Genomic DNA, 16575 nt, shown 5'->3' on the forward strand with positions numbered 1-16575 from the left:
TGCTGGGGGCTGTTTATTAACACTTCTTTGAGGTGGACTTTGGCCTAGGGCCTTTTCGGGACTTCGTCATCATTCCATGAATTGTCCTGTGTTTTCCCTGAGTCATTCCCAGCATGGCCTCCATTTTAGATTTCACTCGGTATTAGACCCGATTTACCTAACTACACTGACTACCTAACTTTAAATCTGGCTTCATCAGAACACCCAGGAATACTAAAATATGAATTAGAGCAAATTTGCAGAATCATGGAGAGCTTAAAATATGCTACTGATGTGCAGGTCTGCCAATCAGTTTTACTGTGTAAAAATATATCTCATTGCAATTATGGACTGGGGTGCGCAGTCTGATAATCACATCAGTATTGTGTCACTTGAAAACCATTATTTTTATGAATTTTAATCATTAAAGTAATAGTAGGGGAGCAAGGAAAGATTAGAGTCTGTAGTAAACTACTGTTAGCCTAATCCTGAAAATATTCATGGTGTCCCAACTTCTGTGAGCAAAGTGGTCAAAATGAGCTCTGTGCAGAGAATGCTTATACAAACATTCCTAGAGATCTTGTCTTCCTGCACAAAACTTAGTGGATTTTCCCCAACTCATATACCTCCTATTTTGTAAGAGTAAATTTCATTGCTGAGCTCTTTTTACTCTAAGATTGTAACAGGAGTGATTTGCAGAATTCGTTTTTGGAACCACATTCCCCTGGGACATTTTCATGATTTCTCAGGTTCCTTGTGTTGGTAAAGATGGCGCCCGGACTGCTTCTCTTCCGGGAGCTTAGGTCCATGACGCACTGAATGGCACGTGAACCGTCACCTCCAATCCCTGTGAATGGCGTGAACTTTGAATGGCGCACCGCCAATCCCTGAAGTGGCGCGAACTCTCAGCCAATGAAGAAGTAACAGCCCGCTCACCTCGCTACTCCTCATCCTGTGTTAAGCCCATAAATATCAATACCCTGTTCGGGTTCACTCTCTTACTCTCTCTCTCTCTTCTCTCCCCTCTCTCTCCCCTCTCTCTCCCCTCTCTCTCCCCTCTCTCTCCCCTCTCTCTCCCCTCTCTCTCCCCTCTCTCTCCCCTCTCTCTCCCCTCTCTCTCCCCTCTCTCTCCCCTCTCTCTCCCCTCTCTCTTTCCCCTCTCCTCTCTCTTTGATAGACCCAACCTGATCTTTTATTAAAATTGGGAACCATCTTGCCACAAAGCCATGAAAAGCTAATTTCTGCTTTACTATAAATTACTGCAAATTCTGAACCTGCTTGGAATGCCTGCCCGTGCCTTGAACTCACCCATGCCTGGCTCTCTGACCAGATAGCAGCCCTGTCTGAAACCTTAGTGACACCTCATAAATATTGGCCTTCCCTGGCCAGACAACGACCCTCTCTGAGGCTCTAATGGTCTTCATAAATTCTGATGTTGGGGCCAGAAAAAAAAAAATGTAAACTACCATTAGTGTGATGCTTGTCAGAGTTCTGTTATCTGTAACCCCCCTTTTGTGTAACTTTCTGGGCTATAAAGCTGGGCTGCAGGAAAGGTGGGGCTGCTGTCTTGTTCCCGCCGTTTTGGGAGGGAAAGGCAGCCCAGCCGGTCGAAATAATAAGCTTGCTTTAATTTGATTTTAATTGGAGTCAGTGGTCTTTTCTTGCGTCCTGGTCTAACATCTTTCCCCTCCTCTCTCTCTCTCTTTCCCCTCTCTCTCTCTCTTCCCCCTCCTCTCTCCCCCTCTCCTCCCCCTCTCCCCCTCTCCTCCCCCCCTCCTCCCCTCTCCTCCCCCCTCCTCCCTTCTCTATGCTACGGTCCTGCTAATAAAATCTCGGACAGGTACACAGTTGTTTTGGCTTGTTTCCATTGTCCTTTACACCTTGTTACTGCCTTTCACAACTAATTTGTTGAGTTTTTCAAAATTCCCCTATTTATCCAGAGGTAGCAGTATACGCCTTTAATTTCAGCAATTTGGGGGGCTGAGTCAGGAGGATCCCACATTCAAGGCCAATCTCAGCAACATACAGAGAGCCTGTCTCAAAGAATAAAAAAGGACTGGGATGTATCTCAGTGATAAAGCACCCGTGAGTTCAATCTCCAGTAACAAACCAACAGAAAAACTTCATGGCTCTTTATGTTCAGAAAATGGCAGTATCAATGTGCTCTGAGGGTAGAGGTTTGGGCCCTCTGACATCGAAAGGCCACCTACTGGGCACTTTTTGGTACCAGGGACTGAACCCAGGGGCACTTAACCACAGAGCCACATCTCCAGCCCTTTTTTTTGATTTTATTTAGAGGCAGGGTCTCAGTTGCTAAGCATCTTGCTGAGTTGCTGAGGCTGGGCCAGAACTTGTGATCAGTAGGATCAGCCTCCTGAGCCAATGGGATTACAGGTGTGTGCCACTATGCCCAGCCCATTGGGCATTTGTGCAGGCTCAAGTAAAGTATGGGTGCTTTCAACTGAAACCAGACAGAAGCAGACTTAAGTTTCTGAAAAACAATTTAGGCAATTGTTTTCATTATGTGACCTATATGTTAGAGGTATTATCTATAGCAAAAGGAGCGGGAGTATATTGCTTAACTATAAGAATTCTTTTTTTTTTTTTAAAGAGAGAGTGAGGGGGGGGGAGAGAGAGGGAGAGAATTTTTATTTATTTTTTTTTAGTTCTCGGCGGACACAACATCTTTGTTGGTATGTGGTGCTGAGGATCGAACCCGGGCCGCACGCATGCCAGGCGAGCGCGTTACCGCTTGAGCCACATCCCCAGCCCTTGAGCCACATCCCCAGCCCTGAATTCTTAAATTGATGATAAAAACAAATAACTAAAAGCAAGTGAAACTAGAAGGTTTATCAGGTTTTCCCTTGGGTTTCATTCCTACTATGCTTGCTGTGGTCTGAATATTTGTGTCTCCCCCCAAATTCCCATCTTGAAACCTAATGTGATAACCTTAAGAGGTGGGACCTTTGGAATGTGATTATCTCTTGAAGTCTCTACCTTTGTGAATGGGCTTAGTGTCCTAATAGAAGAGGTCCCTGAGAGCTGCCTTTTCTTCCCATCACAAGAGAACACCATCTACACCCCAGAAGGTAGGTCCATACCAGACAATGAATCTAAATACATTTTTATTGTATAAACCACCTCATTTGTGGTATTTTTCTGTAGCAGCCTAAATAGACTAAGACAATGCTTGATTTAGTTAACATTGGTTTTCTTATTAGGAAAAGGGAATAATAATAGCTAACATTTATATAGCATTTTTTCCCTGCCATCAAATGCTGTTTTAAACATGTATTCCTTGCTGAGTACAGTGGCACATGCCTTGTAATTCCTATGGCTCAGAAGCCTAAGGCAGGAGGATTACAAGATCAAAGCCAGTATCAGCAACTTAGTGAGGCATTAAGCAACTTAGAGAGTCCCTGTTTGAAAATTAAAAATAAAAAGGGCTGAGGATGTGGCTCAGTGGTTAAGTATCCTTGGGTTCAATTCCTGGTATAAAGAAATAACATTATTTATAAGACACATTCTTTATGTGGTAAGTACTAATATTATTCCTATTTTACACAAGGGGAAATAATAGAGAATTTTAGTAATTTGTCTAAGGTTACTTAGCTAATAAGTGGGAGAGATGTTAAGTGGAGTTCTAGAGTCTGCATGTATATGCTATCTCTCTCTAAGGGGTTACTGTAAAGGTTAAATGAGATAAACTAAGGAGTATCTGACACACACAGTTCATAGTTCAGAGAAATAAGGCCTCAGCAAAGGCCTTTATTCAAAGGCCACTGGGGGGCAGTATTGTCATTCTATTGGTTTTTCCATTGTGACTTCATCAACATAGTTACAAAACATTCTTTTCTTCAGTCCTTACACTACTTGGCAATACCATCCTCTAGCCTTTTTGGATATATCTGTCAGCCCCAAGTCTCTCTCAGACATGGACACCTATGGCCTGCATTTCCCTTCTAGTTCAATTCTTATTACTATTCTGGACATTTTTAGCATTTAAAATGGTGATCAATTCTGTACAGGCATGGTTCATTCAAGTCCTTTAATTCATTCATTTTGTCTATAAATAATTAATGAATGTATGTATGATAGTTAATTCTAGGTGGTGTCAACTTGATTAGATTAAGAAATACCTAGAGAACTGGTAAAGCATTATTTCTGAGTTTAACTATGTGGATGCTTCCAGAGGACATTGGTGTGAGTCAGTGGTTGATTCAATGGGGAAGAACCATCTTCAGTGTGGGTGGGCAACCAGCCTATCAACTAGGGGCCCTCTCTGATTAGTCACATTTTTGTCACTGTGAACAAAATACCTAAGAACAAGTTAGAGGAGGAAAAGTATTTTGAGCTCATGGTTTCAGAGTTCAATCAATGGTGGGTCAATTCCATTGCTCTGGGCCTAAGGTAAGGCAGAGCATCATGACAGAAGAACATGATGGAGGAAAGCTTCTTACTTCATGGTATCTAGGAAGCAGTGTGTGCCTCACTTCCTCCAGCCATGCTTCACCTGCCTATAGTTATCACCCAGTAATACATTCAAATTATTAATCCATCAAATGGATTAATCCACTGATTAGGTTACAGCTCTCATAATCTGCATTTACTCAGTAGCTTTTGTGGGACACCTCCTATCCAAACCATAATAGGCCCAGAGAGAACAAAAAGGGCTAAGAAAAGATGATTTCTTCATTTCTGTAGTTAGAGCACTTTTCCTGCTCTTAGACATGATAACTACAGGGTTCTTGGGCTTTTGGATTCCAGGATTCATGCCTATGGTTCCCTAGATTCTGAGACCTTTGGGTTTAGACTCAGAGTTAATACCAGTGCCTCCTCTAGTTCTGAGGCCTGTGGACTTGGACTGAGCCACTCTACTGGCATCACAGAGTCTCCAGTTACAGACAGCCTGTGTGGTATTCTTTAGCTTCCCCCTAATTGTGTGAGCCATTTCCCCTAATAAATTCCCTCTCATGTATCTGTATGTGTGTGTGTGTGTGTGTGTGTGTGTGTGTGTGTATATATATATATATATATATATCTTCTGTCTCTGGGGAACCTGGACTAATATGATCTGTGTTGAACACTTAGGTAGGCCCTGGGGAGAAAAAAAATTAATGACATGATTATGCTTCCAAGAAAGTTATGGTCTAGTAGGGGCAATAGACACAAGTAAAAAAGCAAAATAAAATGTTATAGATGCATTTTTAACTCAGCTATGAATTGGCATCAGCCTTTTCCTTAAGATGTTGATAAGGTTGGTATGGGAAAAACAAGCTCAAAGTATAAATGGCATAGCACTTTCAGGAAGTTGCCAATAGTTCTATAGACACTTAAAGTGAAAGCAAGAGATGGGACTAAGAGACCAGCCATGGACAGAGCATTGCATGCCAAGCTAAGGAAGTGTGGAAGTTAAAATTATTCATAGTCTACTTTTATTCAGCTTAAGTCAAAATGAAAATAAAATACTGATCATATCAATAGTTGATACTAAGCCTAGGGAGTAAAAATCTTGTTGAAACAAGTTGTTTGAAAGCCTGAAGTACTCTTGTGCTTTATTTTCCTTTTCAATAAGGGAAGGAAGGAGAGCTTTGAGAATATGCTCTATTGAAGTAGGAGCACAGTAAACAAAGGAAGACTGTCATGGTGGGGCCAAGGTTATATTTCAGTGTAAATATGATAGATTGTATCTCTTGTTATTATAAACTACAGGAAAGTAGCAGAAAGTGCTATCATATTTGTTTAATGCCAAAATTTTAGTTGAATCTCACAGGAATGTTTCCTTTAACCACAAATCAAGCGATGACCACAAATGTAATTTAAAACTGTTATAGGAGGGCTGGAGTTGTGGCTCAGCCCTAGAGTGCTTGCCTAGCACCCGTGAGGCATTGGGTTTGGTCTTCAGCCCCACATAAAAATAAATAAATAAAATAAAGGTATGTGTCTGATACAACTAAAAAATATATATTTAAAAAAGTGTTATAGGACATTGTAATTGTTCTTTGATCTATAAAATGGGTTTGGTATAAAAAATGAATTTCTAAAACCTTAACTGTAAATTAACCTACCAGACTTTGATAAGGAAACTGCATATTGCATAGGCTCTCTGGTTAGTTGTAAAACCACATACTCTTGGGGTCTATCTTTCCCCTTGCAGACTGACTGCTTAAAATAAAAAGATCACAACTCAACATCAGATCTTGTTCTTTCATAGGAATTTGGATTTGTCTGAAGACAAGGGGGAGCCATGAAAGGAGAAACATTATTAGAGTTGTGTTTTAGAAATCAGTTCTGGAGCCCTATGGAGGTCAAATAGGAAGGGAGAGAGCAATCAGAGGTAGAAAAATCTTAGATATTGTTGCTGGATTCCAGGTGAAAAATATTCATGGCCTGAACTAAGGCAGTAATTGGAAAGAGAAGGGATGAAATGGACATAATGACTTAAGGAGGTAGAATTAAAATTGACTCGATATGGGGGAAGAGGAAAGGGACAATTCCTAGGTTTCAGGCATGGGCTACTGGATGGAAGGGGGTTATTTTGCACCTCATAGGTAATTAAATTAATTGAGATTTGTTGACTACATGAGCAGATAGGAAACAACATGAAAATAAGAAGGAGGACCAGATGGTGATTGTTTTAGTTTTGGACATGTGGGAGTTTAAGTTACTGCTTGATATTTGCCTAGTACCCTTTGGTTTTCTTTTATATCCTTATTATAGTATGTAACTGTGCAATATATTTATGATATACATATGTATATATGTAATACATGCACACATATATTTATTTGTGAGAGGATATGTTTAATAAATCTGTTTTCGTTACTAAGACCTTAAGTATTAAGAATTCAAGCCAGGCGTGGTGGTGCATACCTGTAATACCAGCAACTTGGGAGGCTGAGACAAGAGAATCACAATTTAGTGAGACCCTCAGTGGTAAAGCGCTCCTGGGTTATATCCCTGGTATCAAAAAAAAAAAAAAAGTTCAAGCTGTCATGGAGGTACATGCTTGTAATCCCTGCTACCCAGGAGGCTGAGGCAGGAAGATCACAATTTTGAAGAGAGCTTGGGCACCTTATTGAGAACCTGTATCAAAATAAAAAATAAAAATAAAAAAGACTGAGAATGTAGCCCAGTGGTAGAGTAACCCCCCAGGTTTAATCCCCAGTACCAAAATAAAAAAATGAATAATTCAAATATCATGTCTACTTTATTCACTCTGTTATTTTCGGTAGCTAATACAAGGCCTAACTGATAGCAGAGGTTCTATGTCCACAGAATGAATGGATGAACCCAGGTGGAGATGTTCAGCAGACTATAAGGGCCACATCTTAGGAGAGAGATCTGGGTTGAAGCTAGAGGTTTGGAATCATTCATGAACTTCAGGCCAGGTTGTTGACTGCGATTGCCAAATAAGGAGGGCATATGCAGTGAGATGAAAAGAAGGGCCAGGATAGAACTGTTAAGAATATTGACTTTTGTGGTACATATACACAATGGATATTACTCAGCCATAAAGAAGAATGAAATTATGGCATTTGCCAGTACATGAATGGAACTGGAGGCTATCATGCTAGGTGAAATAGGGCTATCCCAAAAAACCAAAGGCCGAATGTTCTCTCTGATATGCAGATGCTGACTCACTAATAGGGTGGTGAGGGAGGAGTGGAGGTTCACCTAATTGGAGAGGGGGGAATGGGGGAGGAGGAGGGGGAGATGGGGAATGGGAAAGACAGTAGAATAAACTGGACATAACTTTTTATGTCCATATATGAATACATGACTAGTGTAACTCCACATCTTATAACATGAGAATGGGAAGTTATACTCTATGTATGTACGATATGTCCAAATATATTTTAGGGCGGGGTTGTAGCTCAGTGGTAGAATGCTTGCCTAGCACGCGTGAGGCACTGGGTTTGATCCTCAGCACATAAGTAAATAAATAAATAAAATAAAATAAAGGTATTGTGTCCATTTTTTAAAAAAATGTATTCTACTGTCATGTATATCTAAAAAAGAAAGAAAAAAAAGAAAAAAGAAAAAGAAGAAGAAAAAAAGAGCATCCTAGTGAAACAGCAGTGAGATCTGAACTGAAAATGTGACAAACACCATTTGCAACCTGCCAACCTCTCTCTGTAACCAATTGAGCTGTCTGGGTACCTTCCATCTATTCCCTTTATGTAAGTGCTGCTTGATCCTGTGCCCCTACTCTGATGCTCCCTGACTGTGAATCATTCTTTTTAAAACTTGTTCAAATAAACTGATTCATTAAAGAAAAAAAAATATTGACTTTCAAAATTGGGTAGCAAGTAAAAAACAAAGAGAATGAATAGTAAGATAAGCAGAAGGAGAGCTAGGAGAGAGGAATTTCACAGGAGTCCAGGGAGGAGAAGAGAGAGTTATGAAAAAAGAGTATGACCAATTAAGATGAAGACTGAAAATCTCATCAGATTTGGCAGGCAGGAAGTCACTGATGATCTTGGCCAGATCTGTTGTACAAAATGGTTGGGGCAGACAACAGATTTCAGTGGGATGCTGAGTCAGCAAGCAGTTCCTCCTCCTGCTTTTCCTGATCTTGTTTACTGGCTTGTCAACCCAGTTGCCCGAAATAGGAACCTGGGAGTCAGTTCCAGTCCTCTTCCTCTGCTGTGCTTCCTCATTCATGTAGTCAACAAGCCCTGTTCATTCTAGTTCTCACGTCTCTGGAATATGTCTTCTCCTCTGCATTCCCATTGCCACTGCCAGAGTTCAAATTCTTAACTGTCTTTGTCTTCGATTGTTGCAACAGACTCCTACTTGATCCCTCTTTTCTAGTCTAGGTCTATTTCTTTGTTGTGTTATCTCTGAAATACTGCTTAATATTCCTCTAAAGCTCCCAAAGTTCATTCCTGACAGGGTCCCTGGCAGACAACTCTCCTATTGCTTCACTTGAAGCTTGTACTTTTGTTCTACAAAACAGTCTTATTGTTTTTTTTACATATATTTTTAGTTGTTGATGGACATTTATTTATTTATTTATATGTGGCGCTGAGACTCTAACCCAGTGCCTCACATGTGCCAGGCAAGTGCTCTACCACTGAGCTACAACACCAACCCAAAACAGTCTTAATTTTTAATTTATTTTGTGCAGTGCTAGAGATTGAACCCAGGGCCTTATACATAATTGGACAAGCCCTGTAGCAATGGGACTACACATCCAGACCTAAAACAGACTTTAAATGTGGTATTATTCTGTACATGTTGTTCACAATGCCTAGAATGCCATTTTCCTGTGTCTTCTGATTCTTTCTGTTCATCTTCCTCTTTTATGAAGACTTAGCTTCAGACAGTTATGTCTTTCTGTATCTCCTGTTCAAAAACATCGGAGAATAAAATAACATTCTCATATCCATTATCTAGATATGACAAATCTTTACATTTTCCATATTTTTTTTAGGTACAATTGAAGGCTCTTGTAAACCCCTGTTTCTCTTTCCAAAAGTAATAACTTTCCTGACTTTAGCATTTAAGATTTGAAATCACATTTATTTACTTATATATAGGTATCTTTTAATAAATAATATATGACACTCTTTTGCATGCTTAAAAATGTATAGTATTCAGGGTCTGGAGAATGAATTTATCATGAATAACAAGTCAATTGTAGAGTTTAACATCTCTAGCAATTAGAGAAATGCAAATCAAAACTACTCTAAGATTTCATCTCCTGTCAGAATGGTAATCATCAAGAATACAGGCAATGATAAATGTTGGGGAGGATGTGGTGAAAAAGATACACTCATACAATGCTGGTGGGATTAAAAATTGGTGTAGCCACTATGGAAAACAGTATGTAGATTCCTCAGAATATTGGGAACAGAACCACCATTTGAACCAGCTATCCTACTCCTTGGTTTATACCAAAGGACCTAAAATCAGCATGCTATAGTGACACAGCCACATCAATGTTTATAGCAACTCAATTCACAATAGCTCGACTATGGAACCAACCTAGGTGTCCCTCAATAGATGAATGGATAAAGAAAATGTGGTTTATATACTCAATGGAATATTACTCAGGTTTAAGGAAGAGTGAAATTATGGCATTTGCCAGCAAATGGTTGGAGTTGGAGAATATCATGCTAAGCAAAATAAGCCAATCCCATAAAACCAAAAGCCAAATATTTTCTCTAATATGTGGATGGTAATTCACAATAAGGCAGGGAGCATTAGGGAAGAATAGCGTTACCTTAGATTAGGTAGAGGGAAGTGATGGGAGGAGAAGGAAGGGAATGTGGGGATAGGAAAGATAGTAGGATGAAACAGACATTATTACTGTATGTACATATATGACTGCCTGACCAATATGATTCTGCAACATGTACACTCAGAAAAATGAGAAATTATATCCCATCTATGTATGATATATCAAAGTACATAAATGCATTCTTCTGTCATGTATAACTAATTAAAACAAAGAAAAAAAATTTTAAAAAGAAGGTATATGAGGGCCAGAGCGCGCGCGCGCGCGCGCGCGCTCTCTCTCTCTCTCTCTCTCTCTCTCTCTCTCTCTCGAAAATGGAAACTGTCTTTTTCTATTGAAGAAGGATGTACCCTTAGTCTATGCTACCTTCTGCATTGGTACTGGAAGGGGTGTGGTGAGCCACCTCCAAGACAATATGTCTTAATCAGAGGCTGTGACTGGGCTTTGGGAGACTGCTGGCCAGGTATCTGGACATATGAGGCTTGAGGTTCTGGCTGTGTGTCTGACAAAGAAGGGGTTTGAGCAGCTGAGGGGACGAGATGTCACATAGGCTGGAGATGGTGATTCTGAATGTCATGAAGATGGAAGGCATTACTTCAGCCTCCTAGTAGATGAAGGAGCACATGGGACAGAGGTACAAGAAATATTTTCTTTTCATTAAGATGCAAAGGTTATATACGGTGTGTGTGTGTGTGTATGTGTGCGTGTGTGTACCAAAAACAGGGTATAAAAGGCTGGCTTTGTCATTTGAAGGGCTGTTATGATCTTTTGTGTGCTTGATTTCCTTAACAATGTTTACATGGAAAAATGAGCTCCATAGCTGAGGCTATTATTTCACCTTGTAAGGAAAGTATTTTTCTAAAAAAATATTTTTAGGGCTGGGGATGTGGCTCAAGCGGTAGTGCGCTCGCCTGGCATGCGTGCGGCCCGGGTTCGATCCTCAGCACCACATACAAACAAAGATGTTAAAAATAAATATTAAAAAAAATTTAAAAAAAGAATGCTTAAAAAGTCCAAATGAACTAGCATTGGTTTGGGCACTTAAAATGGAGTTGGGAAGCCTTTGTTAATTAGATCTCAGACTTGCCTAGGGCTAAACCTTTTAAAAAAATATTTTTAGTTGTAGATACAACATCTTGATTTTATTTATTTATTTATTTTATGTGGTGCTGGGATTGAACCCAGTGCCTCACATATGCAAGGCAAGTGCTCTATCACTGAACCATAATCCCAGCCCATGAGAGAATATTTCATTATTCTTTATGTTGAAGAGTTTTCAAGATATTCTCAGAACCTGATTTGTCTTCCCTTGACTGCTATGTAAAATATAGTCATTCCTTGAAGCTAGTCTTTGATCCTCTTTTTAAAAGTTTTTTTTTTCACATGACATTTTGCTTCTTTTTTAAAAAATTAATGCACTTCATTTCTTAGAGCAGTTTTTTTTTTTTTTTTTTGAGGGAGGTACTAGAAATTGAATTCAGGGGCACTCAACCACTGAGCCACATCCCCAGCCCTTTTTGTTTGTTTTATTTAGAGACAGGGTCTCACTAAATTGCTTAGGGCCTTGCTAAATTGCTGAGGCTGGCTTTGAACTCGTGATCCCCTTACCTCAGCCTTCCGAGCCACTGGGATTATAAATGTGCACCACTGCTTGTGGCTTTTAAAACAGTTTAATGTTTACAGAAAATTGAACAGAAAAAAGTCTAGGTGTGGTGGTGTACACCTGTGATCCCAGTGACTTGGGAGGCTGAGGCAGGAGGATTGCAAGTTTCAAGCCAGCCCTACCCTGTCTCAAAATAAAAACCCCTTAGGTTTAATTCTCAGTACCTTAAAAAAAATGAACATAAAGTACAGTTTTCTCTGTTGTTAATATCTTGCTTTGGTTTCATATACTTGTTACAGCTGATGAACCAATATTGACATGTTATCACTAACCAAAGTCCATATCTACATTAGGGTTCACTTTGTGTTGTACAGTTCTGTGTTTTGGACAAATGTATAAATGAATATGTCCACCATTTAAGTATTATACAGAATAGCTTCAGAGCCCAGCCCTAAAAATTGCCTGTGCTCCACATATTTATCACCACCCAACTCCTGGCAACTTTTGTTCTTTTTGCTATCCTCATAGTTTTTCATTTTCATTTTCCAGAATGTCAGACAGTTGGAATCATATTATATATATTAGACTGGCTTCTTTCTTTCACTTAGCAAGACGTATTTAAAGTTCCTCGGGCTGGGGATGTGGCTCAAGCGGTAGCGCGCTCGCCTGGCATGCGTGGGGCCCGGGTTCGATCCTCAGCACCACATACAAACAAAGATGTTGTGTCCGCCGAGAACTAAAAAATAAATATTAAAATTCTAAAAATAAAAAAAAAAAAATAAAAGTAATTGATTTAAAAAAAAAGTTTCTCCATGCCTTTTTGTAGCTTGATAGTACATTTCTTTTTCTTACCACATAATATTCTGTTGTATGAATGTACCACAGATAGCTTATCCATTACTTGTTGAAGTCACCTTTGTTATTTCCAATTTTTTTTGGACAATTATGAACAAATTCTCCTCTCTCTTTTAGTACCAGGGATTGAACCCAGAGGTGCTTAACCAATGAGCCACATCCACAGCCCTTTCTATTTTTTATTTTGATACAGGGTTTCACTAAATGTCTCACACTTGCAATTCTCCTGCCTCATTTTATTTTAATTTTTTTCTACTGGGGATTGAATCTAGGGGTGCTTAACCACTGAGCCACATCTCTAGCCCTTTATTTATGTTTTATTTAGAGACAGGGTCTCACTGAGTTGCTTAATGCTTTGCTATTGCTGAGGCTGGCTTTGAAATCCCAATCCTCCTGCCTCAGCCTTCCAAGCTGCTTGGACTGCAGGTGTGTACCCCTGTGCTGTGCTTCTATAGTTCTTTTGACTTGTATTGCAATTATGTGCTTACTTACCGGACTTATCCACTATGAGCTTTTTGAGGTGAGGAACTGAGTCTAGATCTTCTAAGATCACATATGTAAAACACTTAGCAGAGTGGCTTTTAAAAAGTTTAATGTTGGGCTGGAGATGTGGCCCAAGTGGTAGCGCGCTCGCCTGGCATGCGTGCGGCCCGGGTTCGATACTCAGCACCACATACAAACAAAGAGGTTGTGTCCGCTGAGAACTGAAAAATAAATATTAAAGATTCTCTCTCTCTCTCTCTCTCTCTCTCTCTCTCTCTCTCTCTCTCTCTTTAAAAAAAAAAGTTTAATGTTTACAGAAAATTGAACAGAAAAAAGTCCAGGTGTGGTGGTATACACCTGTCATTATAAATGCTGATACCATTTATTTATTTATTTTAATTTTTTTTATTTTAAAGATCTAAACTCCATTATAATTTCTTTTTTTTTTAAAAGAGAGAGTGATAGTGGGAGAGAGAGAGAGAGAGAGAGAGAGAGAGAGAGAGAGAGAGAGAGAGAGAATTTTTAATATTTATTTTTTAGTTCTCGGCGGACACAACATCTTTGTTGGTATGTGGTGCTGAGGATCGAACCCGGGCCCCACGCATGCCAGGCGAGCGCGCTACCGCTTGAGCCACATCCCCAGCCCCTGATACCATTTATTTTTATTTGTATTACTCACACCTCCAGTGTCTAGCACATGATGGGTATTTAACTGTTTGTTAAAAGAATGGTTGTAGAATCAACTGGTTATGGTAGTTGGCATAACCAAGTCCTAATGATTAGATCCAGGGGTGTTAAATTTATCTTTTTCTCCATTTCTGTATCCTTTAAAATATTCAGTAAAGGTGTTTTAAAATTTTTTAAAATTTTGTTTTATGTTTTCCTCCCTTGAGAGCATTACAATGGTGGTATCTTTCAATCAAAGAAGTTAACTTGCAGGGGATTGTTTCACGTGTAAGCTTCACGATTTGGGGGTGAAAGTCAGCATAAGTGAACCTGGCTATTTTAGAACCGAGTGGCAAACCTGCTGTTGTCCTTACAGAGAATGAAGAAAGCCTGAGAAGAAGCTCCTATACATATTAAGGAGTTCTTTGGACCAGTTTTTGATGCCTGTACGCTTTTTTTTTTTTTTTTTTTTTTGACAGTGATAATGGGTACCCTTATATAAGAAAAGAAAAAGAAGGTTGATGGAGAATGATTGCTAGATCCTCTATGAATAAAGCTTCTTGTTCAAAGCTCCTGCCTCAGGCTCTCAAGCCACTGGGATTACAGACCTGCACCACTGTCTCTGGCTTAAAATTAAATTTTATAAAATTAATTAAAATTGAAAACTTAGTTTTCAGTCACACTAGTTTTTGTTGTTGTTTTGGTACTGGAAATTGAACCCAGGAACATTCTAATGCCTTTGAGCTATATTCCCAGCCTTCTTTTTAAAAATGTATTTTGAGACAGGGTATTGCTAAATTGCCCAGGTAGGCCTCGAACTTGTGATCCTCCTGTCTCAGCCTCCCAAGTAGCTGGTTTTACAGATGTGCATTGCCATACTTCTCTCTACTATTGTACTTTTAATACATTGTATTTTTCTTTCTCCTCCCTCCCTGGCCAATTTTTTCAATATCTTCTTCCTTTATAAAAAAAGAAATGATTTTTTTTTTTAAAGAGAGAGTGAGAGAGGAGAGAGAGTGAGAGAATTTTTAATATTTATTTTTTAGTTCTCGGAGGACACAACATCTTTGTATGTGGTGCTGAGGATCGAACCCGGGCCGCACGCATGCCAGGCGATCGCGCTACCACTTGAGCCACATCCCCAGCCCCCAAATATTTTTAATTTTTAGTTAGTTCTTCTGTTATTATCCCTGCATTTCAAAATAATATACTGTATTTCTTGATTTATTGATTTCAGACATTCTTAATTGATTTCCCACTATCCCAAATGATACCTTAGCATCTTTTTTTTTTTTTTTAAAGAGAGAGTGAGAGAGGAGAGAGAGTGAGAGAGAGAGAGAGAATTTTTAATATTTATTTTTTTTTAGTTCTCGGCGGACACAACATCTTTGTTTGTATGTGGTGCTGAGGATCGAACCCGGGCAGCACGCATGTGAGGCGAGCACGCTACCGCTTGAGCCACATCCCCAGCCCCCCTTAGCATCTTTATACCACTTTCCTTCCCATTTCTTTTGCCCTTCTGTTTCTAATGTAATTTCATCACATTTTCCGTTAAATTAACTGTGCTTTCATTGTTAAGTATATGAATATTGTTTACTGTTTGGTCAAATATTTTTTTCTTTGTATTAGCATTTTTGTTTTTCTTGGATTTCATAATTGCACTGCTTTTTAAAATTTTTTTAAATTTATTGTTGGTCGTTCAAAACATTACAAAGTTCTTAATATATCATATTTCACAATTTGATTCAAGTGGGTTATGAACTCCCATTTTTACCCCGCATACCGATTGCTGCATCACATCAGTTACACCTCCATTGATTTACATATTGCCATTCTAGTGACTGATGTATTCTGCTGTTTATCCTATTCTCTACTATCCCCCTTCCCCTCCTGCTTTTTTTTATTTGCAAAGGTTTTTACTTACTTTAATTTTTTTCAGCTATTTTCTTAGATCTGTCAGAACACTGCCAGTAGTATTTTGTAGGTAGTTAAACAGATCACAGAATTATTAATTCCATTTCAACTCCCTCCTTCTTGTCTGTGGAGACCTCCCTCTCAACGTTGACCTTATTCTGTATGGGCTGTAAGGTTGCTCTCTAGTTCTGGTGCTCATTTATTTTCCTAAAACTTCTCATCTCTTTCCTGTTGTCTGATCCTCTGCTTCCTGGAACATATGGCCTCTTGGTTTTCCCCCTTATCTTGCCAGAACTCAATTCTCTGTTTTCATAATAGATTGACTGAGAAGTAAATTATAGAGCTGCAAATAATTTTCTTGGAATTTTGCAGACATTGTTCCTCATTCTTGTAAAGCCATTAAGAACCTCAATGACATTCTGATTCTTGTTATTTTTTTTCTTTGTGTGTGTGTGTGTGTGTGACCCATTTTTTTGTCCCAGTTCTATGGAAGCTTTTAGAATATTTTTGTTACAGGTGTTTGTAAGTTTCACACTAATAGAACCAGGACAGATCTTTTTTATTGTGCTGGGTCCTCATTGCAAGTCATATTGTAGAAGGGAGATCAGAGAATTGCTGAAATGATGGTAAGTAGGAGAGAGAGGATTTAGTTTGGTGTGCAAGTGGGAGGAGTGGTTTCTGGTAGTAGCACGACTTAAATAAGAATTTGTTTTCTTAATAAGTTGGTAGGAAGCTATCTGTGTCAGGGTTCAGTCTGTGAATCTTTTGGCCTTTCCTCAAAGTGATGAGATGGTTACTGCAGATCCAAACATTGCATTGGTTCTCAAAA

The sequence above is a fragment of the Spermophilus citellus genome (assembly GCF_964194105.1).
Source record: "Spermophilus citellus genome assembly, chromosome: 10".
Taxonomy (NCBI): Eukaryota; Metazoa; Chordata; class Mammalia; order Rodentia; family Sciuridae; genus Spermophilus; species Spermophilus citellus.